The sequence below is a fragment of the Heterocephalus glaber genome, unplaced genomic scaffold (assembly GCF_053883595.1).
Source record: "Heterocephalus glaber isolate CG9 unplaced genomic scaffold, H.glaber_assembly_v1.0 deba00001523, whole genome shotgun sequence".
NCBI lineage: Eukaryota > Metazoa > Chordata > Mammalia > Rodentia > Bathyergidae > Heterocephalus > Heterocephalus glaber.
The window spans coordinates 19747352-19774139 of NW_028258327.1; the positions used below are offsets into that span (position 1 = coordinate 19747352).

Consider the following 26788-nt stretch of genomic DNA (forward strand, 5'->3'; position numbering starts at 1 on the left):
CTCTGCTTCCTTGACAAAAAAAAAAAAAGAGATGCATATGGCAAATCTCTCTAATAAAAACTCCCTTTTATATTCTTTCCTAATCCTTTTAAACTCCTGAATGGCAAGAGAAGTGGTAATATCTGAATCTCCTGGAAGGTTAGAATAATTTAGAAAAATGTCCACAGAAAGGAAAGAAAGTTTTTAAATCTTGCACAAATATAAATATTTATATAGTCTAAAATAAAATTATCCAAAATGTTAAATTCTTCATGGAGGCGATCTCAGAAAATCCCAGATCCTAACTTTGTTCCAAAGTCTTCATATCTTTAAGAACAAGTTCCTTCTCTCCTATCCTCCCTGGACCATTTGAGAAATCCCATTCTCTATTCACAGGATCCACTTTCTCTGCAGCAGAACACTTCCTAGGTCTGAGATATTCCTTCTAGAATGAGACTCAGAGGCCTCCATAGTACAGCACAGAGGCATTTGGGACTTCAAGTGTCATGGTATGCACTGGGTCTTTGACATTCTTAATTCCTGACTTTATCTTGTTCAAGAAATTAACTGAAGACACAGCATCCTTATTTTCCATCACTCTCCGAAATTCTAACACACTAGACCAATAGTGAAGAAGAGAAATGTTTCCCTAATTCAGTCTTACTCACAAAGAAGACAGATCCCTTCTATTATTGAAAGTAGTATTAATTTTTTTCCTTTATTCTTTCTTACCTATCCTTTATCCCCCATATACACCACTTATAAGTTGTGTCCCATTGAGCTTTCTGGGGATCAGAAACTGCCCCATTAGAAAGCAAGATATCTCTTAAAGATCCTTCTGAATATTTCGTTTATTTATTCATTCATTCAACAGATATTTATTCACTGCCTGTAGGCATCATATTTTGTATTTTGTATTTTTCAGGTGAATAAAACTCCGCAGAGCTCTTTGTCATTATATAGAGTATGATTTATTGGAAGTACAGTACAGTCTTTATCTTTTTTTTTTCAAGCACAGGACAGCCCTTTTCAATCCTCTGAGCAGAAAAGGGTAGAGATCTTTCTTCCAGTAACACTGGTTAAAAGCCCACATAGGAAACACTACCAAATGAGTTATCATTCTGTCAGTGACTCAGACCAGGTTACATTTTATTCCAAGCGCTTTTGATACAAAATTCCTGTAACACAAGGCAATGAAACAGCTGACCCCAGGAGAGCCTTTCAAATTGTTCTGAACTCATAATCAAATAATCAGTGTGAAAGCTCAGGGCTTAGAGATTATCTGGCTTCTCCTCCCCTTAACATACATACACAGACACAGCCATTTCACAGATGATGATACTGAAGGACAAAGATTTGATGTGTGTAAAGTGAAACAGTAAGTAGAGGAGGAAGAGCAAGCTGGGTCTACTGCTTGCTGGTCCTAGGCTCTCTCCATCACATCCTGCCACCTTGCACAAAGAAAACCAGGCTTCTGGAGTCTAACTCCTCACTGTTCTGCTGCAGAGCCCAGTCACCTAGGGCAATGTAGGAGTGATTTGTGTCCTCTGTGTTGACTTCTTTCTAAACTGCTCACACTCAGGAACAGAATCTAATAAACACAGAACCAACAGCCTCACTGTGCTCCACATGAGAAGAACCAGCATTCCTCCTTTGGAGGAAAACTTGAAAATGTATAAAAGATTGCCTAGGGAGATTAAAAAAAAGGATTAAGAAATGTCATGTACATGTACCAACTCCCTACAACGCATGTAGTCATTATGTACAACAAACGTACCAATTAAAAAATAAATAAATAGAAAGATGGCTTAATGATAGGCAACAAGAAAATACTTATATTGGGCTGGGGATTTAGCTCAGTGGTTCCGGCACTTGCCTTGAAAGCGCAAGGACCTGAGTTCAATCACTGGTACCAAAAAAAAAAAAGAAAAGAAAATACTTACATAACAAAAAACAGTCATTTGTATAATAAAACTTGGGAATCATATACGCATTCTGATCATTCTGCTGAAAACAAGATCTCTTTTGAAGTTACCTAAGAAGAAACTACAGGGAAATATAAGAAGACGATGTCAGAAGGTTTTCAGAAAATATATTTTTATATTTTTTTCATTCATACATGAGCATAGTAACAAATCGTGTCATGCCATAAGATATGTGTTATCCAAGGTTATAGATGCTGACACTCTGATATAATTTTAATACATTAATTTAAATTAAATTTTAAAACATATTTCTGTAAATAAATATGCAAATGTTTGTTTTTCTTCTGATTTATAAAACTAGTACCCAAATCTTGAAATATAGAAACTATTAATTTGGTGTAATCAGCATCACTGTTTCATCATTTGGAAAAAAATTGGGGCTGGGAGGGAACCTCGGGGTTTGAAAGTGTCCTCTGATTCCAATTTTATAGTTCTAGTTTCATTTCCTCAAATCCTACTCTTAAGGGATTAGCGGAGGTTAAAGATCACTCTACCTACCAGTCTTGGGATGTGTGTGCACACATTTTAAAGTTTTTATTAGGTGTTCTTTTATTACCTTTAGGTTCCAGTCCCTGGTGGCCACACTCCATTTTTAATAAGTAGAAAATCCTGTAAAGTGATTGTTCAGTGGTTGTATTTAACTAGCAGGCCAGTTGCTGAGCCAAAAGGTCATCACTGAGCTCGCTGAGGGAACTGGAGAGAAACCAGGCTGGCTCAGCCCTCCCATTTCGCATGAAGGCCCTTTCTTCTGCTCATTCAGAATCAAAGAAATTTCAGAGCTCATTTACCACCTTGGGAGATGGAGGCAAAGAGGTGAGGGTGCATTTTGCTATTTGATATCATGAAAACAGAAGATAGCTGAGCTTAGTATTGGTAAGATAATGAGGTCATACACAGCACTATTCTTACTGCTGTATTTTTATACTTTTGCTTATGAATGTGGAGTTTTATTTAAAAAATAAACAGGTCTCTCATCCTCAAGGCTAGCAAAGCCCAGTAATGTTTCCTGCCTTAGAGGCACATTGGGTTCTGCTCTTTTTTCCATAGCTTCTATTTCTTTTATCTGTAGAACCATCTGGGCTGGGGAGTAAGCACATAGTTCAGGGGGGCCTCACAGGAACCCAGAACAATCTCATTATTAGTGGGCTTGCCACTAAAAGGAAAAAGGGTGAAAGTGCTTCCAATATAGGAAATAATTATCAAGAGACAAAAAAAAATTTCTAAGCTAGAGAGATACTGGCCCTATTTTGAATGATTAAATGTGAGGGGTTGGGGTGACCTTTGGGAACATATATACATACTTGAGTATGTCCTGAAATATATCCTTCATGTCTGAAAATGATAGTAACTAACTTTGGGTCTATAGCACTTCCTTCTAATATGCTGCTAACATGTCACATCAGCTGTTTTGGGGGGAAGTTGGAATTTGGAAAATGTTTCACCTATAGGCTTTGCCACATGATAGACAGGAATACAATAATGCTTGAGGCTAGCCAAGAAGGTTTGGAAGGATCTAAATGATATAAACGGCCACAACTCAGAAATATTTACCAGATCTTGCACAAATTGACAGAGTCCCCCAAAGTCATTATAGGCATCAGGGTCTGGCAGTTTTGATGGTCCAGTTCAGCATCTCACCCCACTGCTGCTTTGTATATCCATGAGGAAGAGAACCTATACCATAGACCCACATGTATACACAGACACTGATGCTCACATTCCTACTTAAGACTGCAGGACAATTTTAGCTAAAATTACACAACCATCTGGTTAACCAGATATTTTGGACTTACCTCATTTTAATGGTTTAAGGTAGTGATTGGGCCAAAACACTCATTGGTCCTCCTCCTCATTGTAATGGACAGCAGAATGGACCTGCAAGAACAGACAGCTGAACAAGAATCCAAATATTGGTCTTACTAATAGACCACAAAAAAACCTAAATTGCTCCCTGCCCAAGGTTTAGACTTCCTGGGAACAGCTGGATTGAAGAATGTGGTTTGACTTCATTTCTCATCATCTAGATTAAGGACAGAGAAGTTGATGCAATAGGGGAGATATTATTAGACCCCAATGATAGGTTTAAAAAAAAAACTAGAACAGAAAGCAAAAATGACTGTTTCTCTTCATCATTATCATTAATATAGGAAGTTCCTTCTCATATTAAAAAAAAAAAAGCAAAAAGGAGGTAGACTTCTCACTGAGCCATGGGACATTCCACTTGTTTGTTTTGAGCCATGAACCATTTCAATTGTTTGTTTTGTTGGTGAGAGAAACATATTAATTATCTTTTGAGGAACATACACCCATTCTTTTATAATTTCCCAAAAGAATTACTGAGCCTACTATTTGCATTAGTCATTCATTTACCCAGGGGCAAAAATGTTTGGGAGAGTGGGAAAAGTGTCAGAAAGATTTGACTCCAATATACACTTATTTGGGAACAGAAATGAAATTCCACTCTGCATTAACAAGAGGGGTCGGAGCTGGGGATTTAGCTCAGTGGTGCTGCCACCTGCCTTGCGAGCACAAGGTCCTAAGTTTGATCCCTGGTACCGAAAAAAAAGGTGGGTCAATAAATATCCCCCACCCACAAATTTCAGCTCAGTGATGGAGACCAGCAGAGAATAGTAGGAATTTTTTTAATGTTCCAATACCAGTGTAGATGGTATAAGAGATGCCACAAAAATGAAGGAGTTTCATGGAAACAAAGTCTATGTAAATAGGGAAAGATGGAGGAGGTGAAGGCCTCACAGGTAATGGGGAAAAAATAAGAATGAAGATACATCACATACAGGTACAAGCGCCCAATGATAAATATAAATGTGTTGTATACCTAAAATGTACCAATAAAAGAATTTAAGCAAAAAAAAAAAAAAAAAAAGAAGAAGAAGTTTCTACTTTTATAGAGCAGGACAAAAATCTAGCATAAGATCTAACAAGAAAAAAACCATTTTAATACAGGATAGCAGAATTATCAAATTCAAATTGTATAATGAAGATTGTAACTGTTGTTAGGTTCAGGGAAATGAAAGAATGTTATGGGGTAGAAATAGTCAAGAAGGAAAGCTCTTTAGAAGAAGTGGCACTTGGGCCAGCATGAGTAAGAAGAAAAGGGAAATCATACAAACAAGGAACCGTATGACAATGTGACGGTGGGTTATTATACTGTAGAAGAGGAAGGGAAAAAAATTCAATATTGGGCTTGGGATTTAGCTCAATGGTACCACAAAAGTGCAAGATCCTGCATTTGATCCCCAGTAACAAAAAGAAAGAAAATTCAATATGGGTGGAGGAAGCCAATGTTAAGGGTACTGAGAGACAATACAGAGGTAAGATGGAGACAGTTCTTGAGGAATCCCAAAATCCAGAAGGAATCAAAAACACTCGATGTGATAATCCTGAAGATTACTGAGGATGTTCTACAAAGATACCTGCCAAAACAAATCGGCCTACCAACCAAATGGTGAAAAATTTGCGGAAGGGGAGATTCTACGTTAGGATGGGTCATAGTCTCTGGGATTTAGAGTTTATTGTTCTTTCTCTTATGGTATCCTTCGGGGACTGGCAACCTTTGGGCAGGAATGAGAAGCACTCCATATTTCCGTCTATCCTCTTCTCTTCAAGAGAACTTCCAGGGATGAAAGGGGAAAGATTGCAAGAATGGAGAAGACACAAAATAGTAGTCTTTCCTCACTGGAAATAGCCTATACCTCTTGTTCTTTACCCCTCCTTAGGGAAGGCACTATACTGTGAGGTCCCTGGAGTCACTCATGGACCAGCTTCTGGGCACCTCATAGCAATACTCACTAAGCCCCAAGTTTGCTGAAGCAGAGTGATGACAGACAATCAGGCAGTCACTAGATGGGCAGCTTCCTAGGCACACGTGAGCTTTACTTCATCCCCAGCACCATTAGTGCCTTAGGCTTGGTGGTCAAAAATTCCTTTCACCATCCTTCTGCTTTCAGTTTATTCCTTCACTTCTGAAAGGTTTTCCCAACCAGATGAGTGGCACTTTAAGTATCACCTAACAACTCTTTTTAAAATAACAATTTAATTGCAGTATAATTTTCATGCCATAAAATTCACCTGCTTTTGATATAAAATGAACTTTTTAAAATAAATTCACACAGTTGTTCAACCATCGCCATAATCCAGATCTAAAACCTATCCAGCACCCCAATAAGATCCTTCATGCCTGTTTTCACCTAACATCTTAATGATATCATTTGAATAATATTCTTGTGATACCATTATTTCTACATGCTTGGAAGAACACAGCAGAAGGCAGGAAGAGTAGTGAACCTTAGAGAGTGAAAGAATACCAGAGAGAGATAAATATGGGAGATATAGAAGTCAAAGCCCAAAGCCGTGCATGGTTCACAGCTTTCCTGAAAGCATCAGATAATCTAAAGGCAATGCCAGAATGCATTCTGGAGGTGGCAGTACTTCACCTCCACCCCTCAATGAAAAGCCAGGAGATTGCATGGCCCCAGTAATTGCAACATGACTAGTAGCAAAGTGTAGAAACACCTTTTCCCCAGAATGCCCCATACCTAACACAGTGTTTTGTACAGAGTTGATCTTTTATTTAAAAATTGTGGAACTAAATTGAGCTGGGTTGGAGAGATGAGATATTAGAGGTGGGAAAATGCCTCACCATGGACATTTGTCATCCAGTATCCTTTCCCCTTCCTAATGGCCTTCTAGTTTCCTAGAAGTACAGTAATTATTCTGGCCCAGCATGTGTGTTCTTAAAAGGATGGTGATTCCCAGCAGTCCAGGAAGCCAAGGGATCAGATTTTCCTTCTTCCTGCCTGAACAAATTAATGGACAAAGAGTGTGATTTGGACACTCTTTAAACCAATGATGCTAGGTCAGAAAAACTGATGAGATATCATCCATGTCACAGTTGTCCCAACCTAGCCAGAATCAATCTGCTGTAAAGCAACTGCTATGCTTCCTGTATCCTATTCTTCCAAAAGCCAAGTTATCCAACATCTTACTGATTCTGTGTCCCTCTGGTTATTCCACTTTAATATTCAGAATTGTTTTCTGTTACTTTCACCTGAGTAACCCTAACCCCTTTGTGCCCTTTAAAGCCCGTGACAACAAAATGGGTGAAAGGTTACAAGGGTCTTGGGGTGACTGCCACAGAAGGCATTTCCTGGACAAAAATGATGTGACTAAGGACATTATTTCTGACAAAAAAGGGAATGTAGTCAAAGTCAATCCCAAAGTTTTAGACTACCTATGTGCATCTACCACCAAGGGTTTTTGGTTATTTGAACTTTCACCCAGGTGGACAAAGAAAACTGATTGCACGTTTCTTATAAATGCATCAGCAGTTAAGACTATTTTAAGACCTAACATTATGAGGATGAATAATTTTCACATGCTTTTCACTTCACTGAGAGAACAACCACCACGGCTTGTCAACCAGTTGGTCTCACTGCTCAACCTGATGCACGTGCTGCCTGGGCAAGTGATTCAGTCTCCTCTAAGTACTTACTGCTTCCATCTGAATTAGAGAGCCAAGGTTATGAGTCAGCTCTGCTCAGAGCCAAGAGGCTTGATTCCGTATCACTTTCTGCCTTATAACATAGGGTTCAAATATCCAGTCTCTTTTCTTCAGTGCCAGTGCCTGAGTTGTTAGAAGTCACAGTCCAGTGCTACCTTATTTAAAACATTCATTTTCAGAAATCATTGCACTCTTCAAAATTAAAAAAAGAAAGAAAGAAATCCATCAAGAAAATACCAAAATGGTAAATGGTACAACATAGTATGTTAATGTTAAATGCCAACTTGGTGGTTCAATGCCCACTTTATTATGATGAAAACACTATGTAGAAGACAGGCATCAGATGAAATGAGGACTGAATAAATGTGCTTCTGTGTAAAATCTCTATGAATCTCCATGACATTTGTCACTGAATAAAAGCTATGCTCTTTTGATAGATACATTTTATTAGTGCTACTTCAAATTGATACTTCATCAAATTGCTACAACTCTTTCAGGTGTGAGAAGCACAGAGCTTCTTTGAGAGAAGTCATGACTTAATATATGAGGGCTGAAACAGCAGCAAAAATTACAAGGCAATATAGCCCCCATTAATTACCAAAGGGCATTGGTATGAAGACCTGTGATGAACTTCAGTTGGAAGGGATCTTAGAAATCATCTCACAGTCTACTCCCCCACCCAAAGCTGGAGCCAGTTACAACACACTCATCAGATAATTCACAGTGGTATCACATCACATACTAATGCTATGGTAATTCTCCTTACATTTCAAAGACTGGGAATCTGAGCCAAGAACAGGAATAGATTAGTAGTTTATTCAGCTTATGCCTGAATCCTCTTATTGCCTTCTGTAGAATGGAAATATGTCATCACAGTTCAGTTTCTGGAGGTCACAGAGATAAGACAATATCGACTTTGATTTCAAACAGAATCATTTATAGATAAAAGAAGGCTCCTCCATAAAAGAAAACAGCTTTTCAAATAGCCTTTCACCACAGTTAGTAATAATTTATGCTTGGTGAACAGGAAAATATGCTGAATTTATTCATTTTACTGTGTGCTGCCTATCAAAAGGGCAAGGTGATAAAGAAAAAAAAAGGGAGTGGGTAACTTATTGGTATTTGTAAATCTGATAGAGAAGGTTTTTGTAATTCTTCCTGATTGGAAATTAAGAAGACAACTCTGAAAGTGACAGAACAGAAAATTCCTGTTCTTGTCAAAGCCACAGTATCTGGCATTTTACCACATAGATCATTCTAGAGACCGACTTTTCTTTTGTCCTCCGAAATAAATTTTGCTCCACTTTTGAACACCAGTCAAAAATTGTGTCACAACAGATGGTCTCTAGTGATGAACCTAGAGTGTGACCCTCTTTTGCCGCCCTTGACTCATTCTGTCTCATCTTCATATTCATCTCCCTGAGCCAGACAGCAGTTTACTATCCTCCGCCAACCAAGACATGTCACTTTCAACCCTAATTATTTCTGAAGTGAAGCTTTATTTTTTTTGCCTGATATCAGGATATGTTGTAGGGTATTTGGGGTTTTCAAAATCCACTTTGAAATGGGAGATGGTTTTTATGTGCTAGTTTCATGATCTCTCTGAGGGAGTTGTTTAAAGTCCTTACATTTAAATAAGTATTCAGAGAACATCTGTAATTTTCTGCTTCATGTGGCAGACAGGACATTAGGTACAGCATGAAGTTTAGGAAATTAACTGGAATTAAAGCTCAGATAAGTGGCAGTCTTAACTCATATGTCACTCCCATCTTTCCATCATATCAGATAATAAAGTCTTTATCATAAATTAAAAGTATAACATGAAATTTGGGGCTTTATGAAGGGAAAAAAGTTGTGTGGGGCTTAGAATTTGCCAAATTTATTTTATAGGCCTAATATTTTTTAAGCATATTCTGCAAGCTGAAAACCCTTAGACAACGTAATTTAATGATACTACCAATGGGCCATTTATACAAATTACAACTTAATTGCAAAAATATTGAAACAGTAGTTTCTTCTTAAGACCATTTAAGTCTGAAAGAGCCCGAGTAATGCCAGCCACTGAGAATTTTTAGTGGTAGTTGGGTTTAACCTCAGATTTTGAAATAGTCACACTGGGGTACACCACGACCACATCTTTAGGAGTCAAGAAAAGCAAGCAATGAAAATTTTTCTTAATCCCATGGGAATCTATAGTGGAGGGAAGAAGACTAAATTGCTATAGCAACTGATCCCATATTTTTTATCTCTTTGACCTTTCCTCCCCTCAGACCAGAGCCCCAAATACAGCTTCAGTAGCCAACACAAACCATGTGGGGAGGCAGTCCACCTGTGGGCTCAATAAAAAGACTACCAGAAACACCTCCTCTCCAGAGGTCCAGTGCCCTTTTCACATTTGTAGACAGTTAGGAAGCAGAAGTAGACTGATTCATGGTTACATGTTTGGTTTAAAGCCCAGAGAACAAGTGGTATGCTGAATGGAACAACAGTTTCCAAAGTCTCATCTAACCAAGGTTTCCCATATCCTCCTGAGATTCCTTTTATTTCCACAACTCAAAGAGTTAAAGGTTTGGAGTCTTTTGTTTTTGCATGTTTGATTTTTTATTATTGTTGTAATCTAGGGATGGGCCCTGGCCAAATTTTCCCATTTCTTTCCTATGCTTCACTATATGTCATGGAAATCCTCATTCTAAGAACTTCTTTGCCTATTATCTTAATTTCATTGTGAGGGGTTTAAGGAAAGACTTGGCTTATCTGAGTAAATGGCAGGTATTCAGTTTGCCCACCAGATACAACTCATCCCAAATTAACACTTATACATGGCTCTCCATCCATCTACCCTGGTTTTTTTCATTCATTAAGAAAGTATCATAGTACAAGAAAGTCTGCACTTTGGATCAAAAATATTTGGATTACAGTTTCAGCAACTGGATCAAAGCATTTGGATTTGAGCTCCTTAAGTTAGTTACTCCCATCTTAGAGTCTGCCTTCTCAATTCTAAAGGAGACAATGTTCTAAAAAGGCAGTGCAAATGGGACACTTAGTACTGTGCCAAGCACACACCACCATGCTGTGAAAGATGTCAGCTATTATTATTGTCTTTTTCTCCATAGGGATGCTGTGCAGAAGTAAATAAGAACTTCTAGAGAGCTCTTGGGAAAAATTAGGGCCTTTCTGAATCTGCTTAGATTTCAGGTAGAGACTTTGGACACGAACCCAAGATACTTCCTATAACTACCTGATTATACGCACCCTGTCTTCCCACAGCAACCCTAAGAGAGCTCCTGGAACACCTTACAAAGACACACACACACACACACACACACACACACACTTAGTCCATTTCTGTCAAATCTGCTGTGACTCGCTGTGGCCTCCTTTTCTCCTAATGCTGACTTGTTTGTTCAGTTTCTTCTTATCTGCTTTCTAGGTTGGATCACAGACCCTGTCCTTACACCACCCACTCCTCTTCTCTCCTCCACTACTGCATTCTCCCATCCATTCCCAAGGTGTTTGAGATTTATAACAACAAAACAAATCCATTTGCATTTAGATCAATTTTGTCTTAGTTAAACTGGGTATATTTACAGTACAAACCCAGGGAAAGGTTGGTATGTTTTACCACAAGGAATTAAAACTATTATCCAAAAAAATCTGATTAATATGAGCAACCAAAACAAATACGCTAAGTAATTCCTTCCCTCACTACTTCTTTTGCCTGAATTAATTTTCCAGAGAATAGGATTACAAGGGGGAATTTTCAAGTGAAATATTGTATTCATCCCAGCATAATTTTGAAAAAAGCCTTCTTAAAGAATAAATTCTGTGGGGAAGGTTATGAGTAGGATATAAATAAATAAATAAATAAATATGAACAAATAAATATCCAGATTGCAGAAATATTATCGAAATTATAACAAAAAGAGCAATAATAATACTGGTTATAATTTTGCAAGTATCTTCAGATGTAGTGCTGAGAGAAAATAGATGTGTTTGTTTCCCTCTTACCTTATGGCCAAAAGATCAAACAATGGATGATTTTTACGACCTGGCTAGTGAATTGTCCCTTCAGGGAGCTATTAATTGCCTTCTTGTACATGATGCCTGGTCCCCATCGAAATTAGAAATCGCCTAAAACCAGAAAAAATAAAGCATTTCATTCCTAAATAGGCCATTACTGATATTGGGTAGTTTGTTATACTGTAATACAACATTGAAATTCCTAGAGGCACCTGATTTTCAGTAGTGAATTAAAAAGACCTAAACTAAACTGAGTTTTTAAGGAATGAATGCAAAGAATCCTGGGCAGCTAACTATCTATTATTGGTTGTATATCAGCAATTGACCTCTAGAAAATAAAATCATTAAGTTTCCCAAGCCAACTAAATCCAAAGAAGCCCAGCTAGAGTGTGTGGTAAGTATAAAAGCATATAGATGGAAAACTAACATCTATTTTGACTAGGGTGGAAGAAGAGTGTATATATGAAACAAAGTGTCAGAATAATGACCATCATCCTCAAAGAAAGTAAATGAACTAAAAATAGCAAGGCATAGTTTTGATCCTTGGAAATTACAAGCGCTGATGCATAAGGTAATGAGAGCAGACATGTACAGCAGGGATTTCATCTTGCATATGTGGCTGGATAATCCATCCCTGCCTTACAACACAGCTAATGCAATCTTTGATCACTTTTCCCAGGAATGCAGAGTTCCAACAATAATGCATATAAACAAAATAGCATCATTTTTATATCTTACAGGTCAAGGGAAGCTGATTTACCAGCTACTGTACACATTAAAATAGATAAAAAGAATTACATTGTGTTCCAGCCTCTACCTAGACTTAATATAAATACCTGCTTGAAAGACTGCAGCTAAATCTGTTATGATATTAGAGTGGTTCACCAACAGTCCTAATCACAAAATTATATATGTGTAAAGGCTTGCAAATACTATTTTCTCATAATTTGGATTCAAAACCCTAGTAAATGTCTTTTTCCTGAATATAGCTTCTGAATGCTAAAAGTGTGGGAAAAATCCTACTCTAGTGAATGCATCTTTCTGTAGCTACTCAATTTCCATTCTGAAGTTGCTGCAATTATTTAAAGAACCGATCCTTTTTTCCTGGAATCCTTCTTTTCATCAGGACAAATAAGCTCTCCAAAGACATGCTGATATTTTTCCTGGCTAGACTCTTGGGACATTGAAAAATAGAAGAATATAAGTTTGGGGATAGGGGTTATTAAGAATTATATTCAGGTTAAAATATCAAACTTACAAAACTGTAAACATTTTTAAATTAAACCAATTGCTATTCTCTGGCCTGATTAGTAGGGTTTCCCCATTAAAATTGTTCATTTCATCTCAAACATGGATAATATATAATTCAAAGTTGAAATCAGGTCCCTTGAGTTTCTTGAGATTGGATAAATGTCTCAAAACCTCAGCAAATAGTCTTTAAAGTGATGTGGCAATCTATAAACCATCCTGATGACTTGTCAATAGGAGGAGAGAGACAGGATGAGATTGCAAACCAAGCAACCTTTGTATGACCTCAACCCTCCCCCAACCCTAGAAAATAATAAGGATCGGACTGTACCTCAGGTCTTTGTTTGAGGAAGCTGAGAATAAGAATTGTGAGCTCCTGTGTTCTCACAGAGATTTAAAGTAACCACCACCCTTTCAGTTCAAAATTGCTTTATATTTGGTGGCCTGAAGTTCAAATAGATAAGATATTGCCATGTTTGAGAATTCAGAAATAATTCACACTAATACTATATGAGAAAGACAAACAACTAAGGCAAGTGTGGCCCATGAGAGATGGAGGTAGGCAGGCCCAGAAGGACATATTTCAAAGTGAAAAATGGACTAGGGAACAGGAATTGTTTGAATAATTTTCAAGGACTCTGAGATTTTAGCTGCCACTGAAATGAGTAAAGAACACCCAACATAGAATTAGTAAAATGGATTTCTAATCTGCTGTGCCAATAATTTATTTTGTGACCTGGGACAAGTTTCTTAATCTTTCTGGGCCTCAGTTTCCCTATCTACAGATTGGCTGAAATAATGTCTAAGTTACTGTCATCTGTCAAAACCCTATGGTTGTGTGACTGTTACTTATTCCTTACAGGTAAAAGAAAGTGGATGTTAAATGTAGTCACAGAAGTAGAGAAAGAAAACAAATTGGATTTTCTCAGTTTGGGTAATGACACTCTGCAGCTCAGCAGTAGGGCAGTCAGTGAGAAGCCAGGGAACAAATCCAGATCCTCAGACCAACTGAATTTGAAGGACCTCTGTGCATCGCAATGGAGACCAAAGGAAAGGTGGCCCTAGGAAAGATCCAAGACTGGAGGAGTAGATAGCACACTGTGATAGATTTCTATAACTCCACCAGATCAGTTCCCAAGATAGGCAGACCTTATTTATTTTCTAAAACAATGCCTCAAAGTAGAGGTTGTGCTCCACATGCTTTAGAATCAACTGAGTTTTGAACTTACCTAGATTTCTTGAACAGATTCCTTGAACTTGACGAGATCCACAGAATCAGATCTCTGGGGAAAGGACTAAGCAATCTGTATTTCTAAGAGGTACTGCTAGTGTTTCTTTTGCATAAGAAAACTTGAACACTACTGATCTACAAAGGGAGAGAAAAAAGTTGAGAAGAAAATGAAGAATGAAATGCTCAGCATACTCACAAAATACCTTTGTACAGAGAAGGGTAACTGGTATCAGCGGTTGTCTCCAAGGAAGTTTAAGGTTTAGAATAGAAGAGAAGCTTACTATTCACTATAAACTCCTTAACACTATCTGCATTTTTTAATACTGAGCAGGAATTATATAAGTATTTCTAATCCTAAAAGGCAAAAGAAAAAAAAGTAAAATAGACACCATAGGGACAGAGGACAAACTCCTGGGCCTTTAACCTATTACTCATTAAAATCATAATTTAAGGCATTCAGAAACTTAAAAGCATTTTTTCTTTTCTTAAAAAAAATACTCTTCATTGAGCCTACAGATGCTCAATAGGTAATTAAAAGTAGAATGAAATTTAACCTTCATTTTGTAAAACTCTAGGTCAAATTTTTTCTCAATTCTACATATAGGCGCATTAGTCATTTAGGGAATATCTGTCTAAAAGTTGGTAAAACAAGGTTTATTAGTCCCAATTCACCTGCCCCCTCCCCCAAGGCCAAGGGCACCAAGATATAAGAGGTTTGCAGGGGCATCCAGTTATGCCCAGAGTCTTAATTGCCCTAAACCTAGAGTCACGTTAGATTCCAGCAGAGCCTCACAAGACTGAAACTGCCTCAAGCAGACCAGTCATCTCATGGCAACAGACCTACCCCTCAAGTCATAAGGGTTCCTCTGGAGCTATGAAACCAAGATTGCTATAATGATCAGCCCAACTCCATCCCATCATGGTAACTCACAAAACTGCGCTTTTATGAATGGGCTCGTTTGATCCACCTCTTCAGACTGGTGCCCCCTTCAGTTTCTCAAACCAAGGTCCCTTTTTGTCTTTTCTTACTTTCCTTTAATAGGAAACTGGCTTGATCTTTGTCAGAGCCATGTTCCCCCTTATTTTCTCTAACTTTTCAATTAAAGTTTTTCCTGGAATTCCATGGTGACAGCCTCAGTTTTAATTTCCAGTGTCACTGAAGCAAGGACCCTCACTAGCACATGAAATTTTCAGAGACACAGTTAAGCCATATCCAAATCACAGTAGTCACCATATTATTATTTTGTTCTGGCTGGCTCATAAGATCCTCATAAGCAGAAATCATAATTTATGTTCCTTCATATTGCTCAAAGCTCCTTTCATGGTACATAATATATAGTAATTGTCAGAAAAACTTTTACAAAATATTTTCTTTTTGGTAACATATAGTACTTTCCCTTTTTCAAGAAAACACTAGAATTTAATCTAATGAAATATGACCAAGGAGGTCATAAGCAGTATGGTTAAATGAGTGTTTAAAGAGATGCTTGGGGCAGGGGATTTAGCTCAGTCGTTCGCCACCTGCCTCTAAAGCACAAGGTCCCGAGTTCGATCCCAGGTACCAAAAAAAAATAAATTAATTAAATTAAAAAATAAAAAAGATGATTGAGAACAAGGATAGAGAAATCAGGACCAGAGACCTCAGGCCCATTTTTACATATGCCCAGGGCTAAAGAAATCTGCTTAAGAAAGCTCTAGGACTGAAAGGTCCAAGCGAGAGCTTTAATTGGGGGAGACAAGTGGAAGCCTTCTGCCAAGGCACCATGAGTTTCCATGGAATTCATCAGAAAGTATCCCACTCCTACACATGACACAAGAAAACTAAAGACGGTCTGCACTGTGCCTCTTTTGGCAGGGGCAGCTTGAGAGGTTCATGATGTAAGGGTGAATCACCACCACCATGTCCACAACCAGGCCTTCCCAGACCCTGCTGTTACGTACCTATAAGGGAGACCAGCTCCCTCCCTTGCCTGCCAGGGACAGGTAGAGACAGAGCAGGGAGCACATTTTGGATGCCTACCAATTGTCTGATGGGAAGTAGGAGTTGCTTCAGTGGTTCAACAGTAATGAAACGAGTGATGCAGGGAGCAACAGACAACAATCTGATGCAAGATGGGCACCTGGACTGTTGGATGACAAATTGTATCACCCAAGAAAAGCAACAAAGCAAATCTAGTGGCGAACTATACCCCAAGTTCAGAATCCCCTTTTATGGTACAGAGTTGCAAATTTTCCTGGAAAGTAGCTGTTAACTAAGGACTACTCAGAGCCCTTTCACTGGGTAAAAACCCTGCTGTCTGCCCTCATCGACCAATATATTTTGACCAAAAGTGATGTGTGCCACTTCCAGATCAAGGTTTTTGAGTAACTATTGTGCCTTCACTTGCTCTTTCCATTCCACTGTCACCCCTAGGGACTAACAAAACTAAAGGATGGAAGAAGGCTAGGCCAAACAATCATTTCATAAAAGAGGTACCCACAACCATGAACCTCTGCATTGAATGACTACTTTAGCAAGAAAAAGCTTCTATTGTTTTTCCAATATTAGGCATTATGGTATCTATTTGTAAGAGAAGCTAACATTGCCCAAACTCATGTATTGGTTTAGGCCAGTGGTGGCAAACCTATGGCATGTGTGCTGCAGCGGGCTGTTTCTTATCATTGAAAGCTCTAAAAGGTTCACCAACATCACTGGCCTAGGCCAAAGTTAACACTATAGTTCTGGTTCCAGGGATGGGATCCTGTCTAAATAAGGCCTCAACAAGGTTTAGTACGGGTGTGATTGGCAGGAACCTGGAGCCACCCTACTCTATGTGTTTACAAAAGACAGAAGTCTTCTAATAAATTTTACCTAGTTTAAATAGGAAGTATTCCTGCTTGGATTCTGTTTTCTCCCAGATACACCCAAACACAATGCCCAGAGAAGATACAGTTTCCTTCCATTTCTTTCATATGCCCCTTAGAAACTCTGGAACACCACCTGACTTCAAAACAGTTTAAAATCCAATAAATTTCTTTTGCGAAAAACATGCCATTGAGACTTCTAGCCTGTGGTGGGAAGCGCAGGACTTACATGATGATTGGCTGTCTGGGGTGCAGCTTGATGGCGTCAAACAGACCAGCAGCTGTCTTGGCCAGTGCCTCGGGGCGAAGGCTACCTGAGTAAAAGGGCTGGCTGCAGAGCTTGCAATGGCCTTTGGGGAGCGAAGGCTCCAGCCCTCCCTACACTTGTGCATGAATTTCCTAATTGATTCCAGTACAGTAATTACTTCCCAGATTCTTTTTTTGGGGGGTGTGGCTTTTCTTCAGGGGCCAATTGTTTAAGTATTGTGAGGTCAATATGTTGTACAGGTGATCTCTGTTAATTTTTGCATTTTCTTGCACCATGTTTGAGCTTATCATCTTTGAAATCTTAGTACTGAATAGCAGCTCCCATTATTTTTACTGGAAAATGAACCTGTGTGTAATTCTGTTGATCCTAATTTTCATGGTACCTTTCTACATTGGCTATTTTGTTGTGAGCAACATCTGACTATTGAATAAGCAGCAACTGCCTTTTTCCTGTCTCTTATGGTTGACTTTTATGTATTTCTTCTGGAAACTGGGAGATCAATTTCCCATTGTCAGCCCAAAGCATAGGATCTTGTCCATAGAATAGCTCATCCACTGGGTGGGTGTGATTGGGGTGACTCTCATGGCTCTGCTGTCTGGATTTGGTGCTGTCAACTGCCCATACTCATAAATGTCCTACTTCCTCGGGAATATGACTGACACAGATATTCTAGCACTGGAAGGCAACTGCTTCAAACCATGGATAAGATCATAAGCAAAGAGAAAGGATGGCAATGGCACAGAGAAGTATGTTCCAGAGGGGAGAGGTACATAACAAGCCATCAGATTTCTGGGGAATATTAAAGAGTGTTACTACTTCAGCTCCAGGAAGTGAAAAACTTACTCTTATTCAACAGGAAGTGGATGCTTTGGAAGAATAAGCAAGCAGCTTTTTCTTGAAACAGCTGATGTATATGCAACCAAAGAAAGAGTGGAATATTCCAAAACTTTCAAAGGAAAATATTTTAATATTCTAGGTTACTAGGCCCGGGGATAGTGTTTTCGCTGCCTGCTGTGCAAGCACAAGGACCCGAGTTCAATGCCCGGTACCAAAAAATATATATATATAAATATTCTGGGTTACTTTTTCTGTATTTACTGTGTTCGGAAAATTTTCATGGCAGCCATCAATATTGTTTTTGATTGAGTTGGGGAAATCTGATCCTGTCACAAGAGACACTGAGATCCCTGAATTACCTAGGAATTCAGTTTGATGTGAAGTTCTGGTCCCAACACATTTCCTTCATTCTAGTTGGAATAATCATTAGCACATCCATCAGAGGATTGCTGATCAGTCTTACCAAGTTCTTTTATGCCATCTCAAGTAGTAAGTCCTCCAATGTCATTGTCCTGCTATTAGCGCAGATAATGGGCATGTACTTTGTCTCCTCCATACTGCTGATCCGAATGAATATTCCACTAGAATATCACACCATAATCACGGAAGTCCTTGGAGAACTGAAATTTAACTTGTGTCACCATTGATTTGATGTCATCTTCCTGGTCAGCACCCTTTCCAGCATATTATTCCTCTATTTGACTCACAAACAGGCACCAGAGAAGCATATGGCACCTTGAACTCGAGATTACATACTGTTAGAAGCCAGTGTCTTCAGAATCTGAGTCTGGAGAAAAGCAATGGAGGGGACCAGGGCCTAATATTTTTAAACAAAATGCTGTAGCAGCATGTTCTACCTCCATCATACACCTTTCTCAGGTGATACTATGATAAGTAATATTGGCTAGAACATAAGAAGGAGAAGTAATTCGAGGCAGTACTCAGCAGCAAGAATGCGAAGTAGTGAGGGCAGGGGAAGAGGGGACTGAGACTACACTGGAACTGGGGCAAGAGAGGTCTATAGTAACTGGGCCATGCCGGACACTTATGTGGACGTTCAGGTGGGCAAGGTTATGGCTTTCTCTTAAGCTTGATTGTCATTAAAGTCAGACTGTAACAAAAAAAAATGCCATTGATGGGCATGGTGATGCACACCTGTAATCTCAGCACTCAGGATGCTGAGGTAAGAGGATAACCATGAGTACAAGGCTAGCCTGGATTACATAGTGAGTTGAGACTAGCCTGACCTACATAGTGAGACCCTGTCTCAAAAAAAAATCCCACAAAATAACATGATCAGGAATCTAGCTGTGGCCCAGAACAGAGCCTACATATTCCCATGAGAATGTTGACTGATGTGTTTTCATGCAATTAAAAATTTCTTGATGATTCTAATAAGGGCTTGTAATGCGCGCGCGCGCACACACACACACACACACACACAAACACACACACACCTACCTCAAAATATTTGCCCTTTGGAGGCCGGGGATTTAGCTCAGTGGTTTCGCCGCCTGCTGCGCAAGCGCAAAGACCCGAGTTCAATCCCCGGTACCAAAAAAAAAAAAAAAAAGATATTTGGCCTTTGAGGTCCAGACTCAGGTTATGAGACAAAGTTTTACATAATCTGAATCCTTCCTGTAGTTCAACAATAAATAAAACAGGGTCCTCAACCTGCAGGAACTGACGGAATATAACTCTAACCTAAGCATTACAAAACGAAAGGACAGAGACTTTATTGCAGAAGCAAGAAAATGGTAAGGATTAATTCTACACAGGATACTTGGAAGGGCTAGAATGAATTCCAGGTGAGTAGTAGGAGTCGCACCCAGGAAGAGCAGACAGAGGGAATGGCTCCATCTCAGGCCTTGAGATGAGCAAGGACAGAAATGTATTCACACTGGATGTTCTTGCTTACAAAAGCATTTAGTGTCATAATCTCAAGGCAAGGTAATAGCACACTCTTAAAAAGTAAGGTTCTTAGCATTTTCCTTTCCAAAAAAGATAAAAATGTGATTTTTAGGTAATAAACCTGCCTATACACATGGTCTGGGACCTTGGTAGATGAAGGGTGAGACATACTCAGAAGCATCAAAGAACCAGGATACATGGGAGTCCAGTCCATAATTGGCCAAGAAGATGGAAGTGAAGGCCAGAACATTCAAATTGCTTTGGGGCAAATGAGCTATGAACAGGTTGGGACATATCTCAGAGGTGCCAGACACCAGTAGGCGTTCAATAAATGCTTGTTGAATGAATGGCCCCTACACTGTGCATACGCTTTGCCATGATAACCTGTGCCAAGAATACTGTTAAAAATTCATTGGTTCTGTCACCCTAATTTAGTGACTCAGCTTCTGTCCTTCCCACCCACATGCAAGCAGAGCCCAGAAACTTCACAGTCCTAAGCTAGAAAATATGTATTTTTAAAATTTATTTTTTAATATTTAAAAAACTTTCCAAGCTGTGAGTCCCAAGCATACCAAGCAATACCCTCCATTCAAGCTCCAGCTCTGTCTCACTTTCTAAGTCACAGAGAGAAGCATGAAGATACATCACTCTAGAGAGCTATACTCTTTGAATCAAAAACGATTTAAAAGTACCTAGCATACTGAGAACTGTAAAACTGTTTTCTATGTATACATCCTTAAAGGTCTATGTGCATAAATTAGTTTCCCATAATGCTGCAGAACTCTAATTATTTTTTAATTTACACAAATATATGCAATTAAAGTGCAATTATAATGCAATTAAAATTCCAATGTAATTAAAATGCAAAAAGAAGAAAACTTATAAATCTGTTCATGAATCTCTTTTATTTCTTTTTGAGTTCCATTAATGTCACTTATGATTTACACATTGTGAAGAATCTTATTTCAGTTTATAAAGCTATCCCATCAATCCGTGCACCTTAGCATGTCAAGTCTCATCTAGATCCACAGGGTATATCTTAGGACAAAGGCTGAAATAGAACTGGCCCAAACTGGCCAGACTTGACAAAAGAAGGGGAGAAAATTGAATGCCTACCTTACAGAGAGGTGAAAAATGCACACAAAATTCAGGTTTTCAATTTTTTTTTAATGGTGGCAGGATATATTTACATATTTCCCCTATAAGAGTTATGACCCTCTTTACCCAAACATCTCTTTAGGTAAAGACACTCCATTAGTACAGACTAATCTGTGGCGCCAGCTGTACACAGCAGTCTTTTTTTTTTAAGTTGGAGATGGCTTCCTAAAGAGCTCTATCTTTTTTAATCCTTTTATAGATAGAATCTTTCATTGGAAAAGGAGCAGGGGAACAAGCAACTAGCAGTCCAGTGACAAGCTAGAAACTCAAACATAAAACGCTGGATTTGATTAAATTATTTTTCATATAACAAACATTTATTGAGCACTTCTAGGCTCTAGTTATATAGAATAGCATGTGCTTCTGGTCCTCTGGGAAATCGTGGTTAGGAGGAAAGAAGAGATATGTAAAAGTTTCACTGCTATATGATGGGATAAATGTTACAGCGGTCACATAATTTAGAAGATACAGAAAAATGACTAATAATAAAGAGCTCTTCAGGAAAGAGAAAGCATTTAAGCTGTGTCTGCATGGAGCGGTGGTTTTTGTTGCCTAGTGGAGGGTTTGCTATTGCAGTGACTGGAGTACAATGGCATTTCATGGATTCAGGTCAGGGATACCGACCATTCTTATCTAGGGGCAGCTTCCCACCCAAATAATTTTCCTGCTTTTCACATCAAATGTGGTGCCAAGCATTCAAAAACTAAAAAAACTGTATAAATATCTGAGCTTAGAAGGTAATTCAGCTTTTTATATAAACCACAAAAGCAATGTTCTGTTTTCTTTGGGCTTGGGCACAATTCTAATATCCAGGAATTTTTTATTTTCCAGGAATATTTACATTCTTACATAAACATATCAATGTATATTTATTCTTTTGATATAGGGAAGACCTTTTTTCTTCAGTATTTGTCTTCTGATAAGAGTCCTACATCATTTTTCTAATTCTTAAAACAACAGTGGGACCAGAAGGACAACTTTTAATTAAGATGTTCCCCAAATCTCTAGGGCTTCCCTCACATCTTGTTTCTCTAGAATAGCTCTGTGCATGTTTGTGAGTTTCTCTGGGATGTGAAATGCTGCACAGTACACAGGTCTATAGTGTGTACAATGCAATGGCCCTAGCACATACCTACAAGTGAAACTGTTAGGTCATAGAGTTGGCATGTCTCCAACTTTACTTGATATTTCCAACTAGTTATTCAGAATGGCCATCCTATTTATCCTACCAGCAATGTTCCCACAACCCTACTAACTCTCGGGGTTATTAGACTTTAATTTTTGTTAATCTCACTGATAACAATTTCTTGCTTTATCGGCTATCACTATTCTCTCTTGGTGTCTACCCTGTAAGGCAGGTAAGACAAAGATGGACTGATTGGGGCTGGTATTTTTGATCTCTAATTTTCAAGGCTGATTATTTTTCAGCTAGGTCTTATTTTTGGAGAAAGAAGGAATTAAATATTTAGTGCTTTATTCAGAGCTATAGAATATGGTAAACTCTTTAAACAGAACTTGCATATTCTCTGAGGAAAATCTACTTGAATATTGTATTGCTTGAATATTGTATTGCACAAGAATTCTTGATGTATCTTTACAAAATAGTTGGAGTCCTTTCTCAAAAAATTCCAAACAAAAATACTCCACTGAGGGGCCGGGGATTTAGCTCAGTGGTTCCACCTCCTGCCTGGCAAGCACAAGGACCTGAGTCCAATCCCCGGTACCAAAAACAAAAAAGAATCAAAAATACTCCACTGGGATATGATGTAGCACCTGTAGCTTCAATGTCTTGTCCAAATTGCAGAGCTAGGTTGGAGAGAGCCGGTGTCAAACTATCCACTATCACCATCTCATTGCATGCAAACCAATAGTTCTAGATTTCCACTATGTCTTTGTCAATTAAAATCTTAGCATCACAGTGATACCAGTCATGGCACACCCTGTGTGAGCATGAATCTCTATAATTTTGTGGAATCCTGCTGGATTCCATAAGTTCTGGAATGGTAATATTCTCTTTCCTAACTGGCATACATCTTGTGATGTCTGGGTCTTAAGGACCATGGGCTAAGCTTTAAAAACCTCAGTAGCATACACTATTTGGAATAAACTACTTCACTGTGTAATCATGCCATATGAAGAACATGAAAACAGGAGAAGGAAGAGAAATTGCTATGTATGAGTTCATTAGCTAACACAGCTATATTGGCCTGAAATTGAAATGTACTAAACTAAGCCAGGCATAGTAGAACACACTTGTAATTCCAGCACTCTGGGAAGCTGAGACAGGACAGAAAGTTAAAGCCCAGCATGAGTGGCTTATGGTAGTGACCTAATGAGACCCTGTCTCAAAATTTAAAATAGTAGTAATAATAAAAAGATCTGGAAATTTAGCTCAGTGTAAAGGTCCTGAGTTCAATCCCCAGTATTGCACACAAAAAAGAAAGAAACCAAAAAACTAAACTACATATATCAGTCAGTGGTTACTAGAAAAACAGATTTAATGCAAGACATATAAATATATAAGAATTTACAAGATTGGCTTACAGTGGCTGCCCACAGTCAGGTGCAGAAGAGTGTAAAAGTCCAAACAGTCCAAACAGTGGAGATCCAAAGGATCCAATTGAAGGCCTGGAGCTCACTGTACTCCCGTGTGAGTCAGTACCAGCATGCTGAAGGGTCTGTGCTGGAAGCCAGGAGTCCCAGTTGTCCAAGGTGAAGGTGAAGACAGGAACGCGTCCCAAGAAATAGAAGCCAGCCTTCCTTCTTCATTTCCCTTTTAGTCACATCTCCACTCACACCCGGGGTGGGTCTTTTGTCATCAGTAAATCCCTTCAGCCACACCCAGAACTATGCTGATTGATGTAGTTGGGCGTTTCTTACTTAAATTGACATAATCAGTTAACTATCACACTACACTAAGCAGTTCCCTTGCAATTTATTCATTGCTTCCTCCTCCCTTGTAACTAGAATAGCATTCCTAGGATTTCTATTTGATTCATTTGCAGACATGTTTGGTTTTTCATTGTATCTGATTTTTTATTATTTTAATGCTTTCTTTTTGTATTTATCCTTTCCATTGAGCATTTATTATCTGAAAGTTTGTATAACCAATTCTCCTATTTGTTGTGCCAAGTGACTCATTCATGGTATCCCATTTCCTCATCTATTTTGCAACGTTGGATTGTGGACTGATCTTCAGCAAGTTTTGTTCTACTAAAATCTTCTGCCATGGGGGTGAATGTGTATCTCTGCCACAGGGGTTGTGTATCTCCAAAGTGGTTTTACCTTTGCCTCTGTGCTGTACCCAATGGAAGTCATCCACTCACAGCAATTTTTATTGAATTCAGTGGCTATATGCTCACACCATGTGGATGTTCAAATTTCAAATCCTGGGTTTCAGGTTCTCAGAGATTTTTCTTTTTTTTTTTTTTTTTTTCCTTCACTCACAAACACACACTTTCTCATCATCCCGCTATGTTGTGATGTGGATTATTTTTTATTCCACCTTTGTGCAGAAAGTGCAGGCTTTCAAAAGTTAGGCTCTAGGATAGTTTTTGTTCACACTGTGGCTATAAAGGATCAACTCTCCTTTCCTTTCCCTTGTAGGTACTCAAGCTTTCCTGTCAAACCTCCAGGGAAGCTTAGCATTGGCTACAATTCATACTTCTTTAATTTACAGCTCCCTCTTTGTCCCTGGGACCTAAAGCTTTCCATTTCCTCATAAATAGAGTTATACATTTCTAAGAATTTCTATTGTATTCTATTTAACATGAATACAAACTCAGAAGGATTTTCAGGCTGCTTTCTTTTCCAGATTGCTAGCATTAGAAATTTTCATTTTTTATTTCTTACATACAATTTTCTCTTTACACTAATATTTCAAAGCTTTACATTCCCTTCATTTAAATTTTGTGATTACAATAACAAGTTTAATTGAAATAAAAAGATTTGGAAACATGCATACACATATGCCTGATTCTTTGTAAGCATACAATTCAACTGAGGAAGACTTTTTGTTTTTTTAACTTTGAGATAAGATCTTACTAGGTCACTAAGTTTTCTAGGTTAGGCTTGAGTTTTAAATGAGAAAACATATAAAACATTGTGTGTAAAGTTTAACACAAATGTAACATATTTTCCTCTTATTGCAGCATCTATAAAATCTTGCTCAAAACACTAGAGGTTACTGAAGCAGTGTAAGCATCCTAACATTTATATATCTGTAAGATCTTCAGCCACTGTACAGGTTTTGTAGATGGTTTTGCATGGAACACTTGTCCTCCCTGGACTGTCACCTCTATAGCATCTGTTAACCTCAATTATACCCTCTCCAAAGAGGTTTATCTCTGCTGTGGTGATGCTGAGGAAGGAAGAATGCTGTGATAAATATGTCACTCCCTATGTCCTCCACTTCAACCCTACTGATAAGGCTGATCCCTAGGTTTGCCATTCTTATTTTCTTTAGAGTTCTTTTTACCCTTAGTAGTTGTGCCTTATTGGTAGTTAATAACTCTTCATATTAAGCTTTATCTGTTCTAATTACTGTGTTGGTTCTGACTCCAACACACTGCACACACTGAAATTTGAGGGCCACTGTGTTACATCACAAAATTATCTGTCTCCAGTTATTTTTCACCAAAAGTAAATGAATGACTCCAGTGATTATATAAATACCTATTCCTAAAATATTGAGAATCAGAATATCAAAAATGACAGAATACCAGAAATTTACGTGCTCAAGTAACTATTTTCTCAGGGAAATTCTGACATATAATCACATATTATGTACTTTTGTGACTATATATGTAATCTACATGTGTGCTGATATTTTTCTTATCATAAACTAAAAAAACCTGACTAAATGGGGAAGGAAGATATGATGATTCAAAACAAAATTAATCATCTATAGAACTAAGAGATAATGTTCATATTCAAAGGTGTTTGAAATGCATTATAGTTATTCACTTAAGATTTCCATTTTAGTCATGAAATGAATGCAAAGGTCAGAAAAAGAATTTTTTTAATAAATGCTTTATAAAAGGAATGCCCTTTTCTAAAAGAAGCACATGATCTCACACATGAACCATTGTACCCACTTTGTAGTGAGATAAATACAGCTCACAGCTGGAAATTCAACCTTAATTTGCCTATTGAATTGACATAAAAACATCTTTTCAAGCAAACTGACTTGTCAGTGCTAAAGTTTCTGCTCTTTGGTGAATATATTTCTCTTTTCATTTTGTTTGTTTTTACACTGCTGCAGATTAATCCTAGGGTCTTGTGAATGTACTGTACCATTGAGCTACATCATCAGCCTTCACTGAATATATTTCTCATAAAAGACCAGGGTGTTCAACAGAAAGTCCAGGAAACAAAACAGCGATTGAACATCAAAGATATAGGTCACAAAGTTTCAAAACTTTAACTTTTCTTTATCAGAATCTAAATTTTCACAAGGCCTTGTGAATTCTTCTTCCTAAAGGGAGTCAATTTCAAATATCACTCTTAATCCAGAACCTTGAAAAGTTTTGAATCCTTTAAGGAACATTCCTAATAATAGATCCCTCAAAACATAAACCTCATGAAGGTATTTCCATCTATAAGATATTTCCTTGACACTGACATTTATGTGAATGTCTTTAAACTCGACACTGTCCAGTATGAGAAAAATGACTAAAAAGTGATAGGTTTCTCTTGGCAGGACCATAGCAATACATTCAGAAGATTTGGAGGCCCCTGTAACTCTCAGTGTCAAACCAAAATGCCAACTTCTTCCCGTCTTTTTA

General features: G+C 38.2%; 1 long non-coding RNA gene and 1 pseudogene across 1 annotated transcript; one reads left to right on the plus strand and one right to left on the minus strand.

The window, feature by feature from the left end:
• Positions 1-942: 942 nt before the first annotated feature.
• LOC110345009 (uncharacterized) lies at positions 943-23770 on the minus strand. The gene is made up of 4 exons (XR_015441456.1): positions 23547-23770; positions 11494-11616; positions 3758-3839; positions 943-2025 (listed from the first exon to the last, which is right to left on the minus strand). It is a non-coding gene; the product is annotated as an uncharacterized LOC110345009 (long non-coding RNA).
• Positions 17219-18673, plus strand: LOC101699280 (Golgi pH regulator-like; annotated as a pseudogene).
• Positions 23771-26788: the final 3018 nt, after the last annotated feature.